Raw genomic sequence first — 14,676 nt, 5'->3', positions numbered from 1 at the left:
TAGGCTAGCCTCGTTAAAACCTCTCCAAGCAAAACCCTTTTGGGAAAAAATCTTGGTAGTAGGAAAAAGAGTACAACCCTGACCCCGACTTTTAACTATAAAATTTTTTAAGGGAGGAAACATTCCAAGTATTAGGTAGGATTGAACCATTTAGGGATTCTAGCTTATATGCTCCGTTACCGAGGACTTGTGTTACTCGGTATGGGCTGTCCCAGTTTGCTGCGAGCTTTCCGTGGGAGGGTGGTTTCCGAGCATTCTCTGTCTTACGAAGTACTAAGTCATCTTTTTGAAATGATCGACTTCTTACCGATTTATTGTGTCACCGAGCTATTGCCTGTTGCGCTGCACGTTATCGTAGTGTTGCTATATCCCTTATTTCCTCGATGATATCTAACTCGGCTTTCTGAGCTTCATCGTGACTACTGAGATTAGTTCTGATAGAGCTTTGCGAGATTTCTAGTGGTATCATCGCTTCAGAGCCATAGACAAGTCTAAATGGTGTCTCTTTTGTTGCTGATTGAGGTGTTGTATTATATCCCCAAAGGACTTCAGGTATTAATTCGGCCCAGAGTCCTTTAGCGTCGTCTAACTTCTTCTTGAGTGCATGTAAGATGACTTTATTTGCTGCTTCGGCTAATCCGTTTGTCTGAGGATGCTCAACCGAAGCAAAAGGCTGTTTGATTTTAAAGTTCTGCAAAAAAATTTGAAATTTCTGATCGACGAACTAGTGACCATTGTCAGTGATTATATGGTGTGGGATGCCGAAACGGCAAATAAGATTTTTCCAAATGAAAGAAATCATTTGTTGGGATGTAATCCTAGCTAAAGGTTGGGCTTCAACCCATTTTGAGAAATAATCAATTGCAACAATGAGAAATTTTACCTGGCCCGGTGTTGTTGGGAATGGACCGAGGATATCCAGGTCCCATTGGTTGAAAGGCCAAGTAACATCAGAATGATGAATATGCTCGGCAGGCATGTGTATGATTGGTGCATATTTTTGACAATTGTCGCAAGTCTGTACCTTGTTTTGGCTATCATGTTTCAACGTCGGCCAAAAGAAACCAGCGCGGAGGATTTTTGATGTTAAGCTCCGAGCTCCTGTATGTGTTCCACAAATTCCTTCATGCGCCTCGGCCAATGCTATGTCGGCTTCAGCTTTGTTAAGGCACTTTAACAGCGGGCGAGTGTATCCTCACCTGTATAATGTTCCATTGAGTAACGTGAAAAAAGACGCTTGTCGGCGAAACTTCTTTTTGTTGTCTATATAATCTGGTATATGACCTGCTTGTAAATATTCTATGAAGTCGTTTCTCCAATCCTGTTCCTGTGTAACACTTAACACATCTGTTAGGCTTACTCTTGGGGATGTTATAGTGAATTGATGTAGTGTAGATGAGTGGGATTGTGTGCTGCCTAGTTTGGATAAAATGTCTGCCCTATGATTTTGTTCTCGTGGTATGTGTTGTATTTCAATTTTTGAAAAGTTTGAACTTAAATCCTTTACTAACAGTAGATATTTAAAAAGAAGAGGGTCTCGTACCTGGAAAATGTCATTTACCTGTTGTACAATCAATAGGGAGTCACAGTGTACCTTTATGGCAGATATTTGGAGATCCAAACAAAGTCGGAGTCCTGCGACTAGGGCTTCATATTCAGATTGATTGTTATTGGCTTTGAAAGATAGGTGTATGGAATGTTCTAGGACAAAGCCATCGTCTGCTTCCAGACGGATGCCAGCTCCACAAACCTCATTGTTGGATGAGTCGTCTACATATAAAGTCCATTGCTTTGTATGGTTCTCTTCTGTAGGTATCGTAAGCTCTGCGATGAAATCGGCCAAGAACTGGGACTTAATTGGTCCTCTTGATTGATATCTGATGTCGAATTCTGATAATTCAATTGCCCATTTAATAAGCCTGCCTGCAATTTCTGGTTTGTGTAGCACCTGTCTTAATGGGTGATCTGTTCGGACATAGATTACGTGGCTCTGGAAATAAGGTCGGAGTCTTCTCACCGAAAATATTAGGGCTAAGGCGAGCTTTTCTATTGTCAAGTAGTTGAGCTCGGCGTGCTAAATAGTTTTGCTGACAAAGTATATTGGATGCTAAACTTTGTTTCTTTCTGTAACAAGAGCAGAACTTATCGCCCAATCAGTAACTGATAAATATAAGAATAAATCCTCCCCTTAGAGGGGTTTTTGCAAAATCGGCGGTTGTGAGAGAGTTGTTTTTAGTTTGGAAAAAGCTTTCTCACAGTCGTCGTTCCATTGAAATTTGTTTTTCTTTTTTATTGTTTGGAAAAAAGGAAAAGACTTTGAAGCTAAGCATGGTACAAATTTTGATAGTGCAGCAAGTCTTCCTGTGAAGCGCTGTACTTCTTTTACTGTTTTTGGGCTTACTATATCGACAACAGCTCGGCATTTGTCAGGATTTGCTTCAATGCCCCTGCTTGTGAGTAAAAAACCTAAGAACTTACCACCTTGAACAGAGAATGCGCATTTCTCTGGGTTTAGGCGCATGTTGTAGCGGCATATTTCGCCGAAGATTTCTGCTATATCATCGATGTGGTTTTTGCCAGTCTCTGTTTTGGCGACCATATCATCGACATACACCTCGATGTTCCTACTGATTTGTTTGGCGAAGACCTTGTCCATAAGACGTTGGTAAGTTGCTCCTGCATTCTTTAATTCAAAAGGTATAACTTTATAACAGTAGTTACCAAAATCAGTGATAAATGCCGTTTTACTTTGATCGGATGGGTGCATGAGGATTTGATTATAGCCCGAATACGCATCCATAAAACTTAAGGTAGCATAACCTGATGTGTTATCCACCAAAGAGTCTATGGATGGTAAAGGATAAGAATCCTTTGGGCATGCCTTATTTAGGTCAGTAAAGTCGACGCACATGCGCCACTTATCGTTTTGTTTCCTTACCATTACCACGTTCGCAAGCCAGGTAGTAAATCTGATTTCTTTGATGAATTCCGCATTGATTAGCTTTTGAGTTTCTTCTAAGGATGCCTTTTTTTCTTTTCATCGCCGAGTTTTCTCTTCTTCTGCTGTACTGGTCGGACGGTCGGATTTATAGCTAGTTTGTGGATGATGATTTGTGGGTCTATGCCGGGCATGTCCGAAGGCGTCCATGCAAATAGGTCGGCTTGCTCTTGTAGAAAGGCAGCGATGTCCTTTAGCTCCGTTGCACTGATTGATGTACCTACATAAGTGAATTTATTAGGATCATTGTTGAAATAAACTTTTTGTAAGTCATCTGATGGTGTAGGTCTTTCAAGAAAGTCGGCTCTTGGATCTAAGTCGGCTAGTGCCGAGTTGCTGGTGCCGAGGTCGACATTGTTGACTTGTTGCTTTGAACGATTTGGGAATTTCATGCTGATGTTGTAACATTGGCGGGATTCTTTATGGTCTCCATGAATCGTTACAACTTGATCGTCCTGCAGAGAAAACTTAACACACATGTGAACTGTAGATACAATTGCACCGAACTTGTTTAAGAAAGGTCGGCCAAGTATGAGATTATATGGGCTAAAGCAATCTACTACTAAATATTAAATATCACATGTTTTGGAAAGAGGATACTCACCCAGTGTGGTTTGCAACCACACTGAACCCAAGATCGGAACTCTTTCTCCCGAGAAACCGACTAGGTCTCCCCCTGTTGACTGGAGTATGTTGTCGATGAGTTTCATCTTTTGGAATGTTGAGCAGAACAGAACGTTGGCGCTACTTCCGGGATCTAGGAGTACTTTCCTTACCAACAAATCTCCCAGTTGAAGGGTAATGAACACAGGGTCATCTAAGTTCTGAATACTGGAATTGAAGTCTGCGTGTGTAAAAGTTACTTGGGGAAGTTGGTTCGCGGCTTCGGTATTGCGTTGTGGTCCATCCACCGAGCAAATTGCTCGGAATGATCTTTTCCTGGCCGAATTTGATTGCCCTCCACTAGCGTATCCCCCTGAAATAAAATTAATTATACCTCGTGGCTTTTCGTATTGGTTCGAGGATGCCTTCTCCTTTCCTCAGTGAAGTTGTTCGGATGAGTCATTTTTTGAGGTAGGTGTGGTATGCTTTTGGATGTGACCGCCAATATACTTGTCAAGGTGTCCTTGCCGAGCTAGCCGCTCCAAGAGGTCCTTCGCGACCACGCAGTCATCGGTAGTGTGGCCGTGCTTCTGGTGGAAGGCAGAATATTTGGACTTGTCTACATTCTTGGTATCTTGGTAGGTTCCGGCCTTCCTTGGTGGCTTGATGAGCTTTGAATTGAGGATCTCTTTGATGATATCATCTCTCTTGATGTTAAACTGTGTATAAGAATCAAATCGAGTGGTTAGTTTAAAATTTTTCTTAGTGCTTGGAGTTTTATCCTTGTCTCGGTAATATATTTTGTCGGACTTCCGGGCTTGTCTAAGCTCCTCGATATTAATTTGGCCTTTGGCTTTCTCACGAAACTCAGCAAGGGTCTTCGGCTTGCCTACTGCGATGGTTTCTTGGAACTTCCTAGGTCGGAGTCTGCTTTTGATTGCGTGCAGATGGACCTCGGGGTGGAGGTCGGGTATATTAATAGCGACTTTCGTGAAGCGGGTCATATATTCCTTCAGGCTTTCATTAGGTCCCTGCTTGATTGTGTTCAAATAATCGGAGTCGTGGAGATAAATTACAGACCCAGCAAAGTGTTCTTCAAATAGCTTGGCCAGCTGCTGAAATCATGAGATAGAACCTGCAGGCAAAGCACACAGCCAATCAAGTGCAGGACCATATAAATAATTCGGAAAACAACGGCATAAGACAGTATCTGATGCACCGTTAACGATCATTATTGATCGGAATTTTTTGAGAAATTTCTTCGGGTCGCCGAGCCCATCATAAGGTGTGAGGGTTAGTGGCAAAGTGAATCTTTTTGGTAGCTCGAAATTCATTACTTCTGGCGTGAAGGGCCCCACGGGCTCATCAGGCTCTTTGTTTTCGTCTTCAGGCTGGGCTCCCTCGACTCGGATGGTCTCCGAGACGTGGGATGGGTCGGAATGATGCTCTTCATCGTCTTGTTGATGTTGGTGAGCGTTATTGTTTTCGATCCGGGCATTATTCAATTCGGCAATTTGGGCAGCCATTCTTTGATTTTCCTCTGCCATACGCTGATTGGTTTGCTGTAGCTCGGTTATCATCCGCAGAAGCTCGGATGGAGAAGGAGGTGGCACGTCAGCCATGGATGCGACAAGAAGTAATGGGACCAGCAGAAAAGATCTATTTCCTCGGCCCCACGGTGGCGCCAATTGTTCTTGCCTGTAGAATAGGTCGGCTTCTAATGACGGATGACTGCTGAACTATATCCTCGGAGGCTGATCGTCCAAACCTTTGAGTCCGAGCTTCTCCTTCTGATATGATGCGAGAATATGATCGTCGGAAAAAAGGGGGGGGGGGAGGAGTGTACCTGCAAAAGCACTCCGGAACTTAAGTCAGTATATTGTGTATTCTGAACCTATTGAAGAAGATACTTTACCTTGCTTTTGTATGGTGTGCTTCTTGTCAGTTACGGTTCGAGCATTTATGTCGGCTCGAAGGGGATTGATAACGTATCTGATCGTTGTGCCGTTTGGGTATCGGTTATGATAAGAAAATAAACGGAACCGAGTTATAGCTCATAAAAGCCGAGCTATAATAAGTGATGCTGAGTTATAGCTCGTATTGATGATGGTCATAAAACCGAGTTATAGCTCGTATTGATGACGACCATATTAGATATATTCAATCATCATGTTGATTGTTTGACAAGAAGATAGCTTTTACAACGTTGTATGAAGATAATACGATGTGTATTGCTCAACTTAAAAGTTGATATATCAAATGTGATCGAACAAAATACATTTCTCCCAAATTCTTTTCACACATGATCTTCAAAATTAAGGAACAATTAACGTTCAAATGATAATTTGGCATACTTATTTACCAATAAGTCGCTTCCTAAATCCTTCTTTAAAAATCTGGTACATAGCTAGAATTGGAATGTGTTGCTTTCGATATCTTATTTGATGTTATCAAAAGGGGAGAGATTATACTCTTTTTCCTAATGATTAGGTTTTTATCTCATTGGATTTTTTTATTAGGTTTTTGAATGAGACAGTTCTCGTTATAAAAGATATTGTTTTTTTTTTTCTTAGTCGAATTTTTATTTCGTATGATTTTTCTTAACAAGATTTTTAATGAGACATATTTCTAATGACATCTAAGAGGGAGTGTTATAAAATAATTGTTATTATAAATGTCATATTATGAAGTATGGAGCATTATATAATAGAGTATGTAATATTATCAATTAATAAAACATGGTTTTCATAGTGTGTTTTTACTTAGTAAATAGGTTATGTAAATAATATCCTACTATTATTTAATTCAAAATCCTCATCTATAAATAAACCATAAAAAAAAGTTTTAACACACATCAAATTTATAAGTTTACATTATCCTAATTCTTTTGTTCTTGTGTATCATATTTTTGTAATAAAAAATTTATTCTCATAAATTATCAAATATTATACCGTGAAAATATCACCAAAATACAACTCTTTTATATTCTCATATATAAATTTCTATTGTATTTGTCTATTTTTATCATATTTTAACAACATTTTTTTGTTTCTTTTTTATTATGAGTCTCCGTTTAATTTTTTTTGAGTATTGATGAATAATATTTTTAAAAAATAAAAACATTAACAAAAAATAACATAATTCAATATAATTTAGCACAAATTAACATAATTTAATACAATCTAACACAATTCAACATAATTTAATATATACATTAAAAATTTATATAATATATTCATTATAAAAAAAAAATTTTAACAGATTTTTGTGATACGGAATACCTATGTTTTCACGGATTTTTTATTTTAATAAATAAGTAAATTATAATAATTACTAAAATAAATAATTTAAAAAATATTTATCAAAATAAATAATTTAAAAAATATTTATCAAAATTAATTATAATATTACTGAAATTTAAATATATTTTAAATTTGTATATACTTCTGTACAACAAAAAAAATTTAAAATATAATTATATGTAAATTATATTTTAAATTTTATGTACTTTTATGCCATAAACGAAATTTGAAATGTATATAATTTGAATTTAAAAATTAATACTCAAAAGAGTACATACAAAATTTAAAAATTTTGTCAATTAAAAATAATAGTATTAATAGTAGGCCAGTAAAAAGGTAATTATATTAATAGTGGGCGTAAAATGTGTTGACGTGCTTATTTTCAATGGACAGTCTATTTTTCCTATCATTTAAAATGGACGGTTTATCTTTTCTTTTATTTAAAATCGTCTATCTTTTTTATTATTTGAAACGTTCCATTTTTAAGAGTTTTGTTCAATTTAAATCATTAATATTTTTTATTATTTTTAAAAATTATATTTAATTATTTATAAATAGATATATCTCGTTTACAGTATATCTCGTTTACACCATAAACGAGATAAATGAAAATTAAAAAACTACATATATCTTGTTTACAGTGTAAACGAGACAAGAGTATAAACAAGATCAGAGATGGATATTTATTTCGATAAATATTTTTTAAATTATTTATTTTAATAATTATTATGATTAATTTATTTATTAAAATAAAAAAATCCATGTTTTCGCTGGTCCTTATTTATTTGCAAGAACGACTACCCGTCTTCATAAATCTTTCATAGGTCTTCATTTAGCCTGTGTTTTGAATATAGAATTTTTTTTTTGTCATCCCTTTCCACAATCTAGTAGAAACCCAAACAATGTAAACAATTGTCTATATTGTTAGAATTTTTATTCTAATTGTGGTCCAATTTGTTAATATAGAAATTAGTTTGGGTGGTATTGTAATTATTTATTATTATATTGACAGTTGGTCTGTTCTTTGATGGAAAGAACACGACTGTTCATCATAAACATTATAAAATTTGGGTCCCCAATTCTAATCAAAAGAACAACAAAAAATACACCTTGATTCCATCTGGCTCTCTGTGATTCAAGAATTGGAAGTTCCAAATTAAATCAAAGAATTTATTGGCAATGGCTGGAGGTACGTAAATTACTGGTTTTATGAAGAAATCTAACATGTGGTATCAGAGCAAAATTGTCTCTGCCTTGCCATTTAAAAATTTGATTACTGTGCATTATTTTGATAAATTTTTTTCAAAAGAAGAATGTATAGTATGAATTTTGAAATAAGTAAGAAAAATCATTGAAAGTTAAAGTTGACGTACCATAAGAAGAGAGAATAATAAATAATATTCTCAGAAAAGAATCTCCTAAATTTGTGTCGTAGTTGTTCTTCATAATAGTATAATTTTCCATGATTCCCATAAGTTTTCTTATTCTTGAATTAAAAAAAAAAAGAAGAAGAAAGAGAGAAGAAGAAAGGGAAGACGGTGGAAGAAAGAAAACAGAATAAACTTGTTTCAATGGATGAATTTTGTTTGTTATATAATATTAAATGCTTTCTACTTTTACATTGAAGTTGTTGTGTTTCAAAATTTAAATTTTATTATAAAATTCAAATTTTGGTTGGAGTGAGGTTTGAACTTGGATCTTCTAAATATTGGCAAAATAGTTATCCACTAGATCATCTTCACTTTTGATATTAATCATGTTATTGAATTTATTTATTTAATGATTATATTTGCATGCAATATAAATTCTTCCGCTGCATATCATATTGTGATTAATATATGATTTATTGAGGAGTAGCCACAACATCCTTAATAATAATTATATTTAAAGAAATCACATAAATATTAATATAATATATTTGTAATTGTTGTGAACTATATAATAAACTTACCCACAGGAATTTATTATGTTATTCACATATAATTAGATTGAAATAGAAAATATTTTTTACTTCTTAATTAGCCTACAAGTATTAAGAAGTAGTATTTTATTTTCTAGTTTCAATACTTTAGTTCATATAGTAAATATTATGTGTGTTAAAATCTTTGCCCACAGGTAGATTTTAATGACACTATAATTTATATTTATTTTGATATGACTTGCATTGGCATGTATTATCATATATTATGGATTTTGATGTGCCTATTTAAAGTTGAGTAATGTTAGCATGATTTATTATTTGCAGCAGTAATGATATCTGAAACTGTATCTGAAGTTCATTTGTTAAGTGGTGACAACTATAAAGAATGGAAAGATAAGATTCTCTTTCACTTAGGGTGTGCAGACCTTGACTATGCTCTTCATAGGGAAGAGCCTCCGACACCTACTGATGCTAGTTCTCAAGCCGAGGTAGCATTATACGAACGGTGGGAGAAATCCAATCGTTTAAGTATGATGTTCATTAAGTCTCGTATTTCAGCTAGTATCCGAGGTTCAATTCCTGATTGTAAGAATGTCAAGGATTATATGAAGGCTATTGATGAACAGTTTGAGTCTTCTAGTAAGGCACTTGCAAGCACCCTAATGACACAATTGTCATCTATGAGGCTTACCGGCGTAAGAGGTGTGCGTGAACACATCATGAGGTTGAGAGACATTGCAGCACAACTGAAAGCTTTAGAGGTTGAGATCTCTGACTCATTTCTGGTGCATCTTATTCTGAATTCTCTTCCTGCCCAGTACGGACCATTTAAGATTTCTTATATCACACATAAGGAAAAATGGTCCATTAATGAATTACTGGTGATGTGTGTGCAAGAGGAAGGAAGGCTAATTCAGGAACTTGGTGAAAGTGCACTATTAGTGACAAATGAGGGTAGTAAAAAGCAAGCTCATAAGAAGAAAGGAAAGGGTATTGTATCCCATCCTATGAAGAAAGAAGGTGCACGGTGTTTCTTTTGTAAAAAGAAAGGACACATGAAGAAGGAGTGCCCAAAATTTAAAGTTTGGCTTGAAAAGAAAGGTATTAACCTTTGTGATCTTATTCCTTCAGTGTGTTTTGAATCTAATTTTGTTGAAATATGTCATGACACTTGGTGGATTGATTCTGGTGCTGAAATTCATATTTCAAATACCATGCAGGGTTTCATAAGGAAAAGGAAACCGATAGGAAGTGAACTGAGTATCTATATGGGCAATCGGATGCGTTCACGTGTGGAAGCTGTTGGAACATTTAGGCTTGTATTAAGTACTGGTTGTATTTTAGATTTAGAAAGAACCTTTTATATTCCAGATTTTTCTAAAAATTTGATTTCTTTATCTAAACTTGTAAAACAAGGATTATGTATAAATTTTTATGATGATTCTGTTGACATTATTAAAAATTCTAATATTATTGGACGTGGTACTTTAATTGGTGATTTATTTAAAGTCCATTTAGCTAATAATGTTCCATCTAGTCTTATGATTATGCATGGTAATGGTATGAATGAAAAATCCTCCATGTTGTGGCACCGAAGGTTGGGACACATCTCCATTGAGAGAATAAAGAAATTAGTAAGTGATGGAGTTCTTGAAACTCTAGACTTTACTGATTTTGATACTTGTGTGGATTGCATTAAGGGAAAGCAAACCAAAAGGTCTCAAAAAGGTGCTAAAAGGAGTTCTGACATATTAGAAATAATTCACACTGACATATGTTGTCCTGATATGTCCTTAAGTGGTCAGAAATACTTCATCTCCTTTATTGATGATTATTCACGATATATGTATCTCTATATGCTTCATAATAAATATGAGGCATTGGACGCTTTTAAAGTTTATAAAGCTGAAGTAGAGAAACAATGCGGAAAGAAAATTAAGATCGTGAGATCAGATAGAGGTGGAGAATTCTATGGGAGATATACTGAAAGTGGACAAGCACCTGGTCCATTTGCAAAGTATCTTTAAGAGCATGGTATTGTGGCACAATACACCATGCCTGGCACACCAGATTAAAATGGTGTAGCTGAAAGAAGAAATAGGACTTTGCTGGATATGGTGAGGAGTATGCTTAGCAACTACAATCTTCCTTTATCCTTGTGGAGTGAAGCCCTTAAGACAGCTGCGTATATATTAAATAGAGTTCCAACAAAGGCAGTTTCTAAAACGCCATTTGAGCTATGGAAAGGTTGGAAACCTAGTTTGAATCATATACGTATTTGGGGTTGTCCTGCTGAAGTTCGGGTTTATAATCCATAAGAAAGGAAGTTGGACCCAAGGACGATAAGTGCCTATTTTATCGGCTATGCAGAAAAGTCTAAGGGTTACAGATTTTATTGTCCCTCCCATTCAAGTAAAATAGTTGAATCTAGAAATGCAAGGTTTTTAGAGCATGATGTGGAAAGTGGGAGAAATCATCCTCTTAAAGTTGTTGAGAATGATAATGTTTATCAAACCTCTCCATGTACAAGAATGATTGTTCAATACAATGCCCATACAAATAGGGTCAATGTAGAACAACCTATTACTAATGTTCCATATCATGAAGATAATGTTCAAGTAGATCATATGGTGGAGGATCAAACTCTTCATAATGAAAATGTTGTTCAAGAACATATTGCTCAAGAGCAACTTCAAGAAGAGGGAGAACCTGTTATGCCACTACCTTTACAAGAGGTTGATGATGTAACATTAAGAAGATCAACAAGAATAAGAAAGCCTGCAATTTCTAGTGACTATGTAGTGTATCTTGCTGAGTCTGACTATGATATTTGTGATGAAAATGACCCAACGACGTTTTCACAAGCAATGGAAAGTCGTAATTCCAATTTCTGGCTAGATGCTATGAAGGATGAAATGAATTCTATGGCAGATAACCAAGTTTGGGATCTTGTAGAATTGCCTGATGGGGAAAAGGCCATTGGCTGTAAATGGGTATTTAAAACCAAGAAGGATTCATCAGGCAATATTGAGCGCTACAAGGCTCGACTTGTTGCCAAAGGATTTACTCAAAGGGAAGGAGTTGACTACAGGGAAACCTTTTCTCCTGTTTCAAAGAAAGACTCCTTCCGCATCATTATGGCATTGGTAGCACACTTTAACATGGAATTGCATCAAATGGATGTGAAAACGGCCTTTCTTAATGGAGATTTGGAAGAAGAGGTCTATATGAGACAACCCGAAGGGTTTATCTCAAGTGCTGGTAAGGAGTTAGTTTGCAAGCTTAAGAGAGCAATGTATGGTCTTAAGCAGGCTTCCCGACAGTGGTATTTGAAGTTTCACAATGTGATTTCTTCATTTGGATTCATTGAAAATATTTTTGATCAATGTATATATCACAAGGTTAGTGGGAGCAAGATCATATTTCTCATCTTATATGTAGATGATATTTTGCTTGCAACAAATGATTTAGGGTTGTTACATGAAGTGAAACAATTTCTCTATATACATTTTGATATGAAAGATATGGGTGATGCATCTTATGTCATTGGCATAAAGATTCATAGAGATAAACATAAAGGAATTTTAGGTTTATCTCAAGAAGCCTATATTAATAAAGTTCTTGAGAGGTTTAAAATGCAAAATTGTTCACCAAGTGTTGCACCTATTGTGAAAGGTGACAAATTCTGCTTAGATCAATGTCCCAAAAATGAACTTGAAAAGAAACAGATGCAAAATATTCCTTATGCTTCAGCTGTTGGAAGCCTAATGTATGCTCAGGTATGTACAAGACCTGACATTGCTTTTGCTGTTAGCATGTTAGGAAGATATCAAAGCAATCCAGGAATTATCCATTGGAGAGCTACAAAGAAGGTCTTAAGGTACCTTCAAGGGACCAAGGACTTCATGCTTACATATAGACAAATCGACAATTTAGAAATTGTTGGATACTCAGATTCAGACTTGGCGGGATGTGTTGATTCTAGAAAGTCAACGTCAGGATACATCTTTATGCTTGCTGATGGAGCAGTATCTTGGAAGAGTGCAAAACAATCACTTGTAGCCACTTCTACCATGGAAGCCGAGTTTATTGCTTGTTTTGAGGCTACATCACAAGGTGTTTGGTTAAAGAATTTCATCTCCGGGCTTAAGATTATGGATTGTATCTCTAGGCCATTAAGAATATATTGTGACAATTCAGCTGCTGTGTTTATGGCTAAGAATAATAGAAGTAGTAGTCGAAGTAAGCACATCGATATTAAGTACTTAGCCATTAAAGACCGAGTTAGGTCTAATGAGGTACAGATAGAGCATATTAGTACTAAACAGATGATAGCTGATCCTTTGACAAAAGGCATGCCACCAGGATTGTTTAAGGATCATGTTACTAGTATGGGTTTATGTTCTGTAATGTCACTTATATGACTCATGTTATATTATATGACATATTTGGATATGAAATTCCTATTATTGTTTGTTTCTCATTTGGTCAGTATATATGCGCATACATGATTGAGAATGACAAATAAAATTCAGTGAAGGACCTAGAATAAGCATTGGGCTTATTCCTACAGAAATACCACATGAAGAGTTTATTCAGTTATGAGATATTACATTGTGATACATAGAAGGTAATACTCGATTAATGAGAAACTACCGCTATGATTCGTGTAATTTGTCTTAATTGTTTAAGTATAGTATGTAATTACAAACTATACATAACAAATGTTGGACCAAGTGGGAGAATGTTAGAATTTTTATTCTAATTGTGGTCCAATTTGTTAATATAGAAATTAGTTTGAGTGGTATTGTAATTATTTATTATTATATTGACAGTTGGTCTGTTCTTTGATGGAAAGAACACGACTGTTCATCATAAACATTATAAAATTTGGGTCCCCAATTCTAATCAAAAGAACAACAAAAAATACACCTTGATTCCATTTGGCTCTCTGTGATTCAAGAATTGAAAGTTCCAAATTAAATCAAAGAATTTATTGGCAATGGCTAGAGGTACGGAAATTACTGATTTTATGAAGAAATCCAACATATATCCCCTCACCTCATTGCAATCACTACAAGATGTTTTATTTTCTCTGAAAAACACTAATAATAGTATTTTAAACAAAACTGTGACTTACATATAAATATTTTAGAACATATAAATTAAAAAAAAAACATATATTAGTCGATAGAAAAAGTTTCTTGGTTAAAACCAACGGAAAAATGATCCAGTTAATTACCATATATATATACAGGAAACATGAGGAAATGAAATTAAAGGTATAGGGTGAATGGAAGTGTCTATAGACAGCATGATTTTGCACCGTCATAGCCATCACATGGCTACCCTTTTGGGCAACCAACCTAATCCTTTGAATATTTGTTTAAGTCACTTTCCTTGTCCCCTACTCCCCTTCCATGAGACGAGCCTCCTAATTTTTATTTTTGCCAATAATAACTTTGTGTCTTGGCTACGTGATCAAACAAGAAATAACATATATGCGATTATAATGAAGCTAAGCAGAAAAGACGACCTTTGATTTGAGGATAATACACGGGATAGATAGATAGATAGATGGATGATTAGGGTCATCAACAACTAACATAAGCACCAAGAAACAACCCATGATCATGATATGTATAATGAATAACCATCCGGACCCTCGCCATCATAGCTGTCTCTATATATGTGCAAAAAGAAACACAAAATCGCTGCCATCAAAGATGTATACACACACGCACAACATGTAGGGGTGGCCTTTTGTCCACAGGTTTGGAATATTCTCATCCTCTTCACTAACTTTACATATAGGCAACTCAATCTATCTATCTATATTTGTGTGATAGCTA

Source organism: Arachis hypogaea, chromosome 13 (genome assembly GCF_003086295.3).
Source record: "Arachis hypogaea cultivar Tifrunner chromosome 13, arahy.Tifrunner.gnm2.J5K5, whole genome shotgun sequence".
Taxonomy (NCBI): Eukaryota; Viridiplantae; Streptophyta; class Magnoliopsida; order Fabales; family Fabaceae; genus Arachis; species Arachis hypogaea.
The sequence above is the reverse complement of the archived record's forward strand: the minus strand, read 5'-3'. Positions refer to the sequence as shown.